The following is a 12,839-nucleotide window of genomic DNA, read 5'->3' on the forward strand; positions in this document are numbered from 1 at the left end:
TTCCATCGGTGGGCCACGAATCATTCGCACACATTATACGGTACAACATCTATACGGTACCCACGTTTTATTTGGCAGACCTAATGATACCACCCAAAGGCTTCGAAAATAGTGAAAAATTAATTTCACCTCAATAATTAATTAGGTGAAATAGATTTTTCACTTTTTAATTATATGTATTAAAGCCAAAATGGCAAAGCCAAATGGCCCCAGAGACTATTTTCGGGTTCGAGACAAAAAAAGAAAGAACGTTGAGGGACCTGTCGCCGGTGCGCCGGCGAGTCCTGTGAAGCCAAATATGTCACAATGTGAAATACTGTGACTAGTGTTCTTTCGTGACCTCCTCGTGACCCAGCGCTCCTCGCACGTCTGCCGACAGGTCCCGCTTCAGTTTTTTGCAAAACCGAACGTTAATCTTTGGAGCCGAAAAAAAAAAAGGATATGTTAGAGGCACAAAGTTGCAATGAACGGGTTTCGTTCCGTTTCATCGCCTTCTACAAATTTTTCGTCGACATGTTTAGAGTAATCATGCTACTTAAAAACTGACTCATTAATTTTGCTTAATTAATTAAGGACAAAGCAAATGTAGATGGAGCATCCTCACACCATTGGTAACAATATGAAGTTCGTGTTTTTAGTGCGCGATTTTTTGTTTGGCTCATGTTTTCGTAAAATACGCTGTATACATATACCATATTATACTGCATTGTTCATATGCGTATTTTTTGTTTACAATATTCGTCGTACGGTAGTCAGATTGTTTTCCCATGTTGTGTTTGCGCAGCTTTCTGCCGTTGATCCAGTTCTCTGCGTGCAGTCATAGAAGCCATCTTAACCTGTAATTCACGCTGTTGCCTGCTACGGTGTGAGGGGAAACCAGATTGTAAGATGTACACGCGGATGTCCTTGAATGAGTCGCCGGCTTGATTGAAATGACGCGACACAGGGAGATTTGGTTTCTTTGTAATATCGGATCTGTGATTATTAAAACGAATTCAGAATGATGTTGTAGTGTGGCCATTGGCCAAACTCCAACATCAGCTGGCAACAGCGTGAATCATTCCTAATCCACAAATTCCAGTCCACGATAAACGAAGACCCCGGCGTATTGTCTACAGTTCGCAGCCTTAGCTCGTAGACCAAGTCCCCCGACCCTATTTCGTTCTTTCTGCCGTCTCTTTTTTTTTATCATTTCAGGTTTATCAGACGACCAAGGAGAACTCTCCTGGAAGACAGCCCCCTGCAAGTGCTCATTGGACCATTAGCAACAATGCACCTATAACATCACCAACGCCGCTCCACGTGGACTGTTCCCCTCTCATTTCACCCCTTTCCCTTGTATGTAAGCCCTTGTCACCAGCTTCCAAGTTTAGTCCTGTCGAAGGCAGCGCTGATTGCCGAAACGTCGACCCCTAACTGTGAATCTATTTCTAGTACCCCCTTTAGCAAGTGTTGTTAACCCTTATACGGCCTCCCAAGTCTATTCATTACTTGTAGTAGATATATATGTGTGTGTATGGATAACTGGGTACAGATGGACGCGAAAACAATAGACTACAAGTAATGAAGAGACTCGGGAGGCCGTATAAGGGTTAAAAACGGTTGCCACTTCGATTACATTAATAATTACGGGGGTACTAGAAATAGATTTATAGTTAGGGGTCGACGTTTCGGCAGTCAGCGCTGCCTTCAACAGGACTGCCGAAACGTCGACCCCTGACTAGAAATGTATTTCTAGTACCCCTTAATTATTAATGTAATCAAAGTCGCAACCGTTTGTAACCGTTTCATTACTTGTAGTATATATATATATATATATATATATATATATATGTTTATAAGTCCCAAACGTCACCACACCAGCATTGGACAGCTGTTTCGGCCTTATTGGGCCTTCATCAGCAATGCGTAGGTGGGCGACGTTTGAGCGAGTGGCGTCGGAAGGTCACGTGGAACGTGATATCCTCCCGTCAGGGTGAGAAACTCACCTCTGAAAGCCCAGTGTATATATATATATAGCCATATACAGCCATATATATATATATATATATATACAGGGTGTCCACGCTAAGTGTGAACAGATTTTTTAAAAATATATCAATCACTTTTTCCGAGATGAAATCAATTGCAATATAGCATATGCTGAAGGGCACTCCCTAGGGGGCGCATTAACAGACTCCTAAGGCAATGTCTTAATTAACTTTCAATAATTAACTTTTTAATTATAAAAGCTACGAAGTTGCTCCAATGAGAACATCGGATCTCTTCGGTCCCCAGATACCAAAACCGTTTTCAGAACAAATTATCCGTTCGGTAGATCGTCCACAAAAAATTCGTGAAGGAACGCCATTTTTTTCTTTATTTGGTTTATTGCGCATCTTCGAAGAAGCGGCTTTCCTTTACCCCCAGTGTGAGAGAGTGAAAGAGCACAGTGCCGCCTCATGCGTCGAAGATTAGCTTTAACTTGCGGAAACAAAACAAAAACACAAATCTATCGGGTGACTCTATCGCGACTGCCCTTATCTTGGGCTGCATTTTCTGTTTTCTTTTAATCTTTTTCCAGGACGCAAGAGGCGATAGTGTGCTCTTTCATCCTCTCGTATTGGGGGCGAAGGAAAGACGCGTCTCTAGAGATGCGCAATGAATAAAATAAAGAAAAAAATGGCGTTCCTTCACGAATTTTTTGCGGACGATCTATCGAACGGATTTTTGTTCTGAAAACGGCTTTGGTATCTGGTGACCGAAAAGATCAGATTTTCTCATTGGAGCAACTTCCTAGCTTTTATAATTAAAAACTTAATTATTGAAAGTTAGTTAAGACATTGCCTTAGGAGTCTGTTAATGCCCCCCTAGGGAGTGCCCTTCAGCATATGCTATATTGCAATTGATTTCATCTCGGAAAAAGTGATTGATATATTTTTAAAAAATCTGTTCACACTTAGCGTGGACACCCTGTATATATATATATATATATATATATATATATATATATATATATATATATATATATATGCCGAGGGGTACGCGAGCACTTCTCCAACAACAGCGGACTGTTCCGTAGAGCAATCCACGTTGAGGAGCCCAGCATAGTTGCTTAGATAGACCTTTTTAATATATGTTGAACACTGGTCCGACATAGCAACCTTAAATAATGGGTCTGCCGAGATCTAAGCGGCCGTTAGTGATATATCTGGATTTTCACAGGCGAGTTCCGTTCGACTGTGCCATGCATGCACACATGAATTTCAAATGCAAGCACACGCCAGATACAAAATTTCGTCATAGACAACACAGTGTTCCTGATAACCAAGAAAAATGGACGGTATGTTTATATTCTGGCGGGAAAGATGACGTAAGCGTAGGCTTCAAAAGGCTACGACAGAGCAAAGAGTAACTGATTGCCGTTATCAGATATGGTAAAGCATGATCATTCATCTCGAATGGGTGCAGGGCCGCGTTGTATGATCGAGTTGATGTTAAAGCTCAGCGTTCGAGCAAAGCTACACCTGCCAGCGGGTGTGCAGTGTAGGACAGTTGCAAGAAAAGTACCTTACCAAGGCATGATAAAGACCCGCTGTCGTCAGGAACGCATATGTACCCGTTCACAGTTTCAACCACAGCTACGAACGCTTCCTGAGGCCGGTGTCCCCGGGAGCAACCCAATCGCAATTTCAGTGGCGGCCCGGTAAACATTGCACAATTACGCCAACAGCGTCTAGGTACATAACCTGTTCTGCAACGAGGTGCAGCCATTGGGATGACAAAAAATATTTACATCTGAAACCTGCACTCTATATCAGTTTACAGATTAACTTCCAGGGTCTGTTGTCGATTCCACAATGTGAAAAAGTTCCGAGAAAGTCCGCGTGACTGAATTTAACAGAGGCTTCAGTTACTTAAGAAATTTTCTTTAAAATCAATGAGAGTAATAACTCGCTGCAGAGACAGTGTGCAGGCAGGCTTGTACTTCATCATGATGTCGGATAACCGAGGAACGGACCAAAAAAGGGGACAATACACACAAGTCTCACAAAAATATATGAGGATCTCTGTCGTGAAGTCCCCTTTGTTTGTGTTTTCATACAGTATGACTAATACCTGAAAGTGAACAAATTCTCGATATCGGTGATTATTTCAGAGTACTTTTACTACAAGGCTTCAGTAACTTCATTTCTGTTTGTATAGAGCACTGCTGACTGGATTGTGCAACAAGACAAAATGAGTACCAGCGAAACGCACACCAGTCGCTTCCTGATACACACTGCAAAACACCTAGGTTTATGGATACTTACTGGTCTCAAGGACTCTCCGGCTCTCAAGTTTCTGTCCATGCAAATAAACAGGGCCTCCTTGAACTTCGTGATATTCTGGAAAATGTACGGATCCACTGCAATAGATCGTTCAATGTAGTAACTATGGCACACTGTGCCTACAGACGTTCATTCAGAAACACGACAGGTACAAAAATCAGACATAGTGACTCGCGCATCGTTATCACCTCGGTGGGCGTAGACACATTGTCCTATCAATTGACCTTCAAGAGTACGCTAACCGCTATCACAAGAGCCATCGTTACATTCCTTCCCCCTTTTAACAAACCACAACAACCCACTTCTTTCAATGCGCCGCACACTTCTCAGTGATAATGACAATAACACGATAATGTTGTACATGCTTCAAAGTTTCCGTTCAGACACCTAAGGTGCACCAAGATGCATAAAAGTGATTCGATACAGTGCTACTTATAGGCTAAACGTTCAGGTAGCTTCCTGATCCGTGTGCTACGTCTTAGCACTGAATTCTCATCCTGAGCACTTGCAGAGGAAACACAGCTTTCATTACTAACCGCATGATCAGTCACACTTGGTTCATTGCTCGTGTTCACCGCTCACGAACATTTTCTTTCAGCGTCAAAGTCCTGGTATAGCCTCTAATGTTGCCGAAGCTTTTCTCGACCACGTTCTTGTACTTGGTGAACCTATTTTCGGGGTCGCCCTCACAAATATGGCTAATAGTATTCCAATCGAGCCTAACCTCCGTTATCCAATTTCGACCCATCAACGCGGGCATGCGGCAACGCTTTTTCTGCCGCACTACCGCGGAAGTCTGTACTCTTTGTCTTCGTTTACTACGTCGACTTCAAATGTGCCTTTAACTTGCAGCGGGGTTCCGTTATAGGTGGTTAGCCTTATGTCCGACTCTGTGCACGGAACGCTGCCAAACATGCGTTCTAGCTCCCGCTCTGAGATAATTGAAACTGCAGAGCCTCTGTCAATTTCCATTTGTAACTCTTTACCTTTGACATTCATGTGCACCACATACGGCTTATTAATTTTGCCTTTGACAACGAAGAGTTATCTCTCTAGTTCCACATGGGACATGGCGTTGCATTTCTTTCTACACATCTTTGCTGCGTGTCCAATTTATTAATTAATTCGTTTATGTGGACAGATGTGCGGTGCATCTCCTTGACCACATCGATAGCACTAGTTCTTTTCTGCTCTATTAACTTCTGTGGTGACTTGTCTTGTCCCGTCGAGCAGTTCTGCCGTGTCATTTGACAGACGTGTCGGCGTCACTGCTCCCTGTAGATGCACCGTCAAGCTGTAGCCCCCTTAACTGCCTCTCGGCAGCCTCCATCTGCGTGCCTGTCTTGTGTCCAAGAGTGTGTTTCAAGGACTGTGATTAATGCAATTTAAGGTTAATCTATCACCCCATATAACACGCGTGTGTGGTGGACGTGTGGCAGACCTTGTGCAAGTATTTGTACAAGAAATACAATGTATAGCGAGATACAACAGGAAAAATGAGAGTGAGCTATGTTGCGCATGACTTTAACTAATAGTTTACCCACGGTGGCAACCTCGTTTCCTTCTCTCTGTAGCCGTCTCAGATAAAAGAGCTATAAGGGAGCAGGTCTGGACAAAATATGACAAAACTGTTTGACTGCTGTGTTCCTTGTTTCGGAAAGCATGATAATTTGACAGCTTTGCGAGAGACAGTGACAGTGCACCGCAAGAACTTCCCATTTTAACGAAACCACGGAACTTCGATATGACACACGCTCTGTGTCTCTCCTCATTCTGCCTTGCCCGGATCATGTGTCCTGCACAGGATACGACACGTCTGTGTTAAATTGTTTTTTCGCTCTTATGTCAAGTCAACGCAGCTTTGTACTGACGTGACGATATAGAATGACGGTAAAAGACGACGCGGACCACACTCACTCACACACGCAGGCCCCCCGACATGTTTTTCACAGAACAAGATTAAAATAATTCGCTTCCGGTAGATATCCTCGTCCCCAGAAGAACACAGCCAAGCAGGTAACTCATTTGGACCCGCAATGCAGAAAGCTTTGGCTGTCGATCTTGCCAACTAATAAAGGAGGGTGGATTTTTAAAGTTGTATTTCCTCTTGTTTATTTTGCAAAGTTGATCTTCAAAACTTTATATGAGCACTGAATGGGCTTGATTTATTTTGAGAAGTTTATTCTCGAAGTTTATTTAGCGGGATGTAGATCAGAGTGTATCCAAGGAAGCATAAAGTAAGGACCACCGTCGGAGAGGTACTGTGAGAAGGCCCTTGATCCAATGTGAAATAATACATGGGAATATATGCCTCCATTAATCTGGCGGTACACCGCCGGGCAAAGCGTATGTTCTGCATGAACAGAACGTAAGTGTAAAAATGTACCTCTTAATTGAAGAGGTGCGGGAAAAGTGTAAGTGCGGGGTGCGTAATACGTCACTTCCGCTCGCTAAGCCGTGGATGGAAGTCCCATAGGGAAATCTGCGAGTGTTATGTACATGTCAGTACATAGTAGGTGGTGCTCGCCAGCACGCATTCGAAGCTGTGCTGAAGAAGCGGAGTGCCACCTCATGCATCGAAGATCATCTTGAACTTGCGGAAACCAAACAAAAACAAATGTATCGGGTGACTCTATCAGAATTGCCCTTATCTTGAGTTGCACTTTCTGTCTGCTTTTAATTTTGAGTTTTAATCTTTTAATAGTGAGCTCTCCCAAGCAGCACAATGTACTGAAAGTCGAGTGCAATAGGGGTGGACAGGTATGTGGAAGGCCTTGAACAGACTCATGAAGCTAAAGAACACTGATAAGACACATACCGTCCACCCCTATTGCACTCGACTTTCAGTACATTGTGCTGCTTGGGCTTTCACCCTTTCACATTGTGAGTGAAAGAAAGTCGCGTCTCCGAAGATGCGCAATTAACAAAATAAAGGAACAAAAAATGATGTTCCTTCACGATTTTTTGGCGGACGATCTATCGAACGGATTTTTGTTTTGAAAACGGCTCTGATATCAAGTGACCGAAGGGACCAGATGTTCTCACTGCGACAACTTCCGAGCTTTTATAATTGAAAAGTTAATTATTGAAAGTTAATTAAGACATTACCTCAGGAGTTAACTAATGCCTCCTAAGAAGTGTCCTTCAGCATATGCTATATTGCAATTGATTTTTTCTCGGAAAAAGTGATATTAAAAAAAAAAGAATATGTTCACATTTAGCTGAGACACCCTGTATGTAACTACCACATGAGACATCACAGACAAATGAGGCTGTCGTTTTGTTTATGTGTATGTAGTAATTTCACCTTGACAGGCCCACTTCTGGGAATGCCAACCCAAAGGTCACCCCCGGAAGGAAAAATTTCGCAGAAGTAGCGAGTGTTAATGTAAAGATGTTCTCATTATCTCCTCTAAGCGTTATCACTGCAAGAAAGACCACATAACTTTGTGCTTCAGTCAACTAATATGCAAAATGCTTCGTTAGAAAACCTGTATGAGGGAACACCGCGTATTTCTCAGTAGTAGGCTACATGGCCATAATAGGAACCTCACATACCAATACAGGCTTGATTGTTTGCAGTGCTGGAAATTGATGTGACAAATGCCACTGTTTCAATATCCTGCTTAGCCACATTTATGCTCTCTAACGCCTCGCATAAACTGCAGTGATATCTCGTGTGAGGACGCGAATTTATGGTTATAATCCTTTACGCCGTAAGAAGCAGTCAATGCGCCACAAGAATGAGGGCCAAAAGGGTGGCCCAGTTTGAGAGTGTTCTTTCCCTGCCAAGCATGTGGCGTCGAATGACGCATCCTGATGTCAAATCCATCCAATGGTGAACCTGTCGCTATATGTGGCCCAGATCTGGGTCAGAGCTGTGTATTAAAACGGATTCTTGCCAATGGGAGATGCTTATACCTGAAGCGCCACCCACTGTTTCAGTTGTGTGAACAATGACATCTTGAAATGAGGGCATTATGAATGAGCCTGTCCGCACTATATGTCTCCCGATCATATATAGGGGTGTGCGGCGATGCCGCTTTTGTCGTCGGCGGCGTGAATCAGCGCGACGCCTGTGTCAACCGCGTCGGCCACGTCGGTGATGCGCTCCGTACTGCTGCACTTCTCGAATGACGTTTCTTTGCGAAATACCTACCAGGACATCTTGTTTGTTATTTCAACGTGAACACTGTAGAGAGTGAACCAGCACGTTTGTGTACTTTTTATTTCAGCTATCCAAATTATGGGTTTGCTAAGCAACCACAACAATTGGATGTAGCTGCTGAACATCTTTGCAACAAAAGAGGATAATATAAAAGGCACCATAGTGTTTTAAAAATCATGTAAAAATAGTCAATAGAGAAACGCTGGAGGAAAATATGAACGATACCATTAGTGGCACTACAATTAGTTTTATCAAACTTTAATTGAAATGAACTTAATGTCGTCAGTCGAACCGCGAAGTTTGCCATGTGAGCGCAACCTTTTTTTTTTTTTTTTCAGACACAGAAAGCACATTCTGTCCGATTCTATTAGTATCTTCCCCGCGCCACACTGGTACAATGCTGCTGATAGAAATGTGAAAATAGTCCTTCTGAGACTCGTAGAGCAACTTCAGCTTGCTGATGGTGATTGGGGAGCTCCGTCAACAATGAGAGAGGGAAACTCGCGATAGGAAGACCTTCAAACTACTATAGTATTGCTATTACACTATTACATTGTGGAATGTACTTCGTAATGTAATGGGCTAAATACTATAGGAAAAAAAGCTGTTTCTTTCTGTTAATGAATGTTTTGTTTCCCTGAAAAATTGCAGAGTTCCATTCAAAAAATTAAAATTATTCAATAAAAACTTGTAGCACATGGCAAAAGCTCCTTACAAATAATTGCCGTTAATCACATAGTAGAGATAAAACGAAGGAGCCTTTTGGGTGACGTATACTGGCCCATCGCGAAGAGGAACACATAAAAACTCTTCATTGTAATGTAGTGTAGATGTACGCAGCAGAGTTTTTTTTCTCACTCAGTTACTGAAACACCCTCTGTACACCCCCTGAATAAATGCTGTGTACATGGGCAGCCCATCCACTTATATTGGATAATACCAAAACGAGAATGCATTCCAAAAAAGTGGCCAAATAAACACTGTGATATTAGCAACTTGTGCTTGTTTGAACTGCATTGGAAAATAAGTCTTCATTCAAACAGGCTTTTGCAAGACCTTTTCGCACAGTGCAATTTGGCATTGCGAAACGTGACATTACACGCTCATCCAACGCAAAACACCACTAGACCAAAGAACAGCCATCATTTGACATTAAAACTCCTAGTCATAGCTATTCCAGCAAAAGTCTGTGCGATTTTTCGCTGGTCTTTACTTCTTTCACTGCTTTACGCAGAAGAAATCCATGCTGCTTCATACAGCTGAATAGTGTTCTATCAGGAGAAGTGGGTTTGTTTGTTTGTCTTTGTTTGATAGATACTGTTGGTTGACAGTATTCACTTTGCTCGATGTTGCTCGAAGTAAGCTCTTTACAGTTATGGGTATTTGTGCAGAAATACTGGTATCTAGGCGCTGGTAAGAAATTCCTATGAAGCACGCCACCCTCAGTGGTATTTGGTAAATTAATAATTTTGGATCTGAGTCTGCTACACTGCATCACAGGACACGGTAGGCTGAAATGGGAAGTGCGAAAACTTGGAGCGTTAAATTGGTAGTAATCTAAGTAATAGCGCAATTATATTATAGAGCAGTTTCTATAATGAGTAGAATTTTAAGGCTCCTAAAATTATAGTTGAGCTTATTAAGAGTAGTATGGGCTTTTTGTTTGTTTTTCTAAACAGCAACGCAAGAGTGAAAATAATTCATATAGTAGGAATTCAATCACATCATATACCTGATCCTGTAACAGCGTTCTTTCTAGTCCTACGTCGTGTGCGAATGGGACTTTGCCCTTAGGCTTTTTGTGCCTCTTTGCTCGCTGGAGTTGCAGCTGTAGCCTCAGACAATGAGTATAGAACCATAGAAAAGGTTGTATACCATGCATTACGTAAGTCTAGTGATCATGTTGAGCGTTCCAGGGCCTCAAACATTATTTTAGAGTGCAGGCTAGCAGCTTTCATAATGAGCGAGGATGTTACGGCTGTTGTGGTTCTAACGATTGAAAGTGGCAAGGGTGTCTTCTGATAAGTCTTTGGGGTGGAAATGCTTAATTGCTATGATCAGGTTTCATCCATGGTGTTTTGTGCTTTTTGCTGTTTTCGAATTTGTATGTAAGAGTGAATATCATTAAGAGTTGGATAATGCAAATAATCTTAAATATGAAAATAATCAGTAAATAAGTTGAGGGTTTGTATAGCTCTCTGCCACTGTCTAGCACAGCTCTACCCGTTCTCAGACAGGATGTGATGACGTCATGCAGTGGCTCCATTGTTTCAAGTGGCTGTAGCAGTTGTGTGACCGTTAGTGGAAAAAAAGTGGAGCCTCGGTAAATGAAAGGTTTGGTTCTCGTGGTCGATGGAGGGCGTTTTTCTTGGACTTTGTGACAAGCTGATTTACGATGAACACTGTTTTTGAATAAGAGGAGTGTGTGTGTGTGTTTAGAAATAGTTTGATGTGGAAGAATGTGTTTTCCACTTTGCTCAAGTGTTTCTCTGTGCTTGCTTTCCTTTGTTGTCTAGCATTCATGTGATTTTTCCTCGCGTGACAGCGCTCATTGAGCAATATCCTGACATCCCCACACCTGCTCTGTATTGTGATGCATGCATGCTTTTCTTTTCTTGATGCATCTAGTTGTATATTTTTTTACAAGAAACATTCTTGATGAATCAGTCTCCTAACGATGATGATGATAGTGCTCCCGCACCCTTGATCTGCATAGTATCTGGCAATATTCTTAATAATTGTATGAATAAATTAGTTTAGAAAGTAACTGCAAGGGGTAGATGTCTGGCTTTATTCAAGAGGAAAAAAAAACATCATTACTCAGTTCTCTGCCTGGCTCTCTAATAGAAGAGATGTGCCTCACTGAGCACCTCGGCATTAGCCTTTGTTCTTTCTTAAATTTGGTAGTTTCATTTATTAAGTCTTTGGCATTAAAATCCTTAATTGCGACAATCATCTTTCATGCATGGTGTTTTGTGCTTTTCTGCAATAGTTTTTCTGCTTTTCATGCAATCATTATAGTAGTATAAAGAAAATCACCTTCGGACAGTCATTCAATATATAATAGGCCTCCTGTCAGAGGGCAGCCGTACGCATCCTTGAACAATGCAGCTGCGTGCCTCGGACACAAACCGATGACGTATTGCCATGGCTATATTGTTTCAGGTGAACCTTGTCCCAAGAATTTGCATAGACCGTTAGTGGAAAAACAGTGTTGCCTTGAGACAATGGGATGACGTCGCGACCAATGAACAAGACCTGTATAAGGTGCAAAGATTCACTTCTCTCTTAGCCTCTTGCAGGCACAGACGTGTTACTGGTAGGTCATGCGCGTTGATTCTGTCTGTTGCAGTTGCGTTGGCCGTCGGCAGAAAAGTGGAGCATCAGTGGGATTCAGTTTGCCTCTCACCAGGTATGGATGTGTGGCTCGTCACTGGTGTGTGGTGTGAGACGATTCTGGTGGATTGTGGAGTGTCTCTGGTGGAAGTGTCTCTCTGTGTTTGCTTTCCTATATTGCCCAACACTCATGTGATTTTGCCTCATGTTACAGTGGTCGTTGAGCAATCTCCTGATGTGCCCTGACCTACTCTGTTTTATGATGCATGCTTTCCTTTGTTGATGCGTGTACCTCTGCATTTGTTCTTTTTTGGACAATGAATATTATTGTTGATCATTCTTGTATTGACCATGAGTTCAGAAAATAACTGCAGAACGACAGATGCGTGGCTTTTAGAGGAAAAAAGCATTACGTTCTGTATTATGCAGAGCTTCTACTGACCATGTGGAGAGGTATGAGATTACGTATACGAACGAGCTGTCATTCAGAAAATAGTGTATACAATCTTAGAGATAGTGTGTCTAGGTTTGACGCGACACGCTATCAACATCCATGACAGCCATGAGGGACCACGTTTCGAGGAGTGTATAGGGAAGTGTATAGGGAGGAGCTACAGTGAAATAGTAGCAGTCTGTAAAAGTCCTGAGCCCGCGCCAATGACTGCAATCAGACTGGTACGAGCGAAAGCGTGTGAAATTTCTAGTGAGACATTGAGAAAGTGTAACAAAGGTGGATATGCACAGAAAAGGTCTAAAATTTTTCTTCACATGCTTGCGGAGTCAATGATAGGGATGCCTCTGAGGAGAAGCCTCTGTTGAAGACATTTGCATCTCCCCACCTGAGGGCCTTCTTATACTGATGAAGTCATGAACTCATGTGATGTTTTTTAGGCAATGTGATAACCTATGTTCTATTAGAGCTTATAGACTGGAACATGTTTGTAGCAAACACCTGTGAAGCACTTGCAAATTGATATTGACACAGTATGAGGAGGTTCTTCTTCCTTCCTTGTTTGCTTACTGCT

Source organism: Ornithodoros turicata, unplaced genomic scaffold (assembly GCF_037126465.1).
Source record: "Ornithodoros turicata isolate Travis unplaced genomic scaffold, ASM3712646v1 Chromosome118, whole genome shotgun sequence".
Lineage (NCBI taxonomy): Eukaryota > Metazoa > Arthropoda > Arachnida > Ixodida > Argasidae > Ornithodoros > Ornithodoros turicata.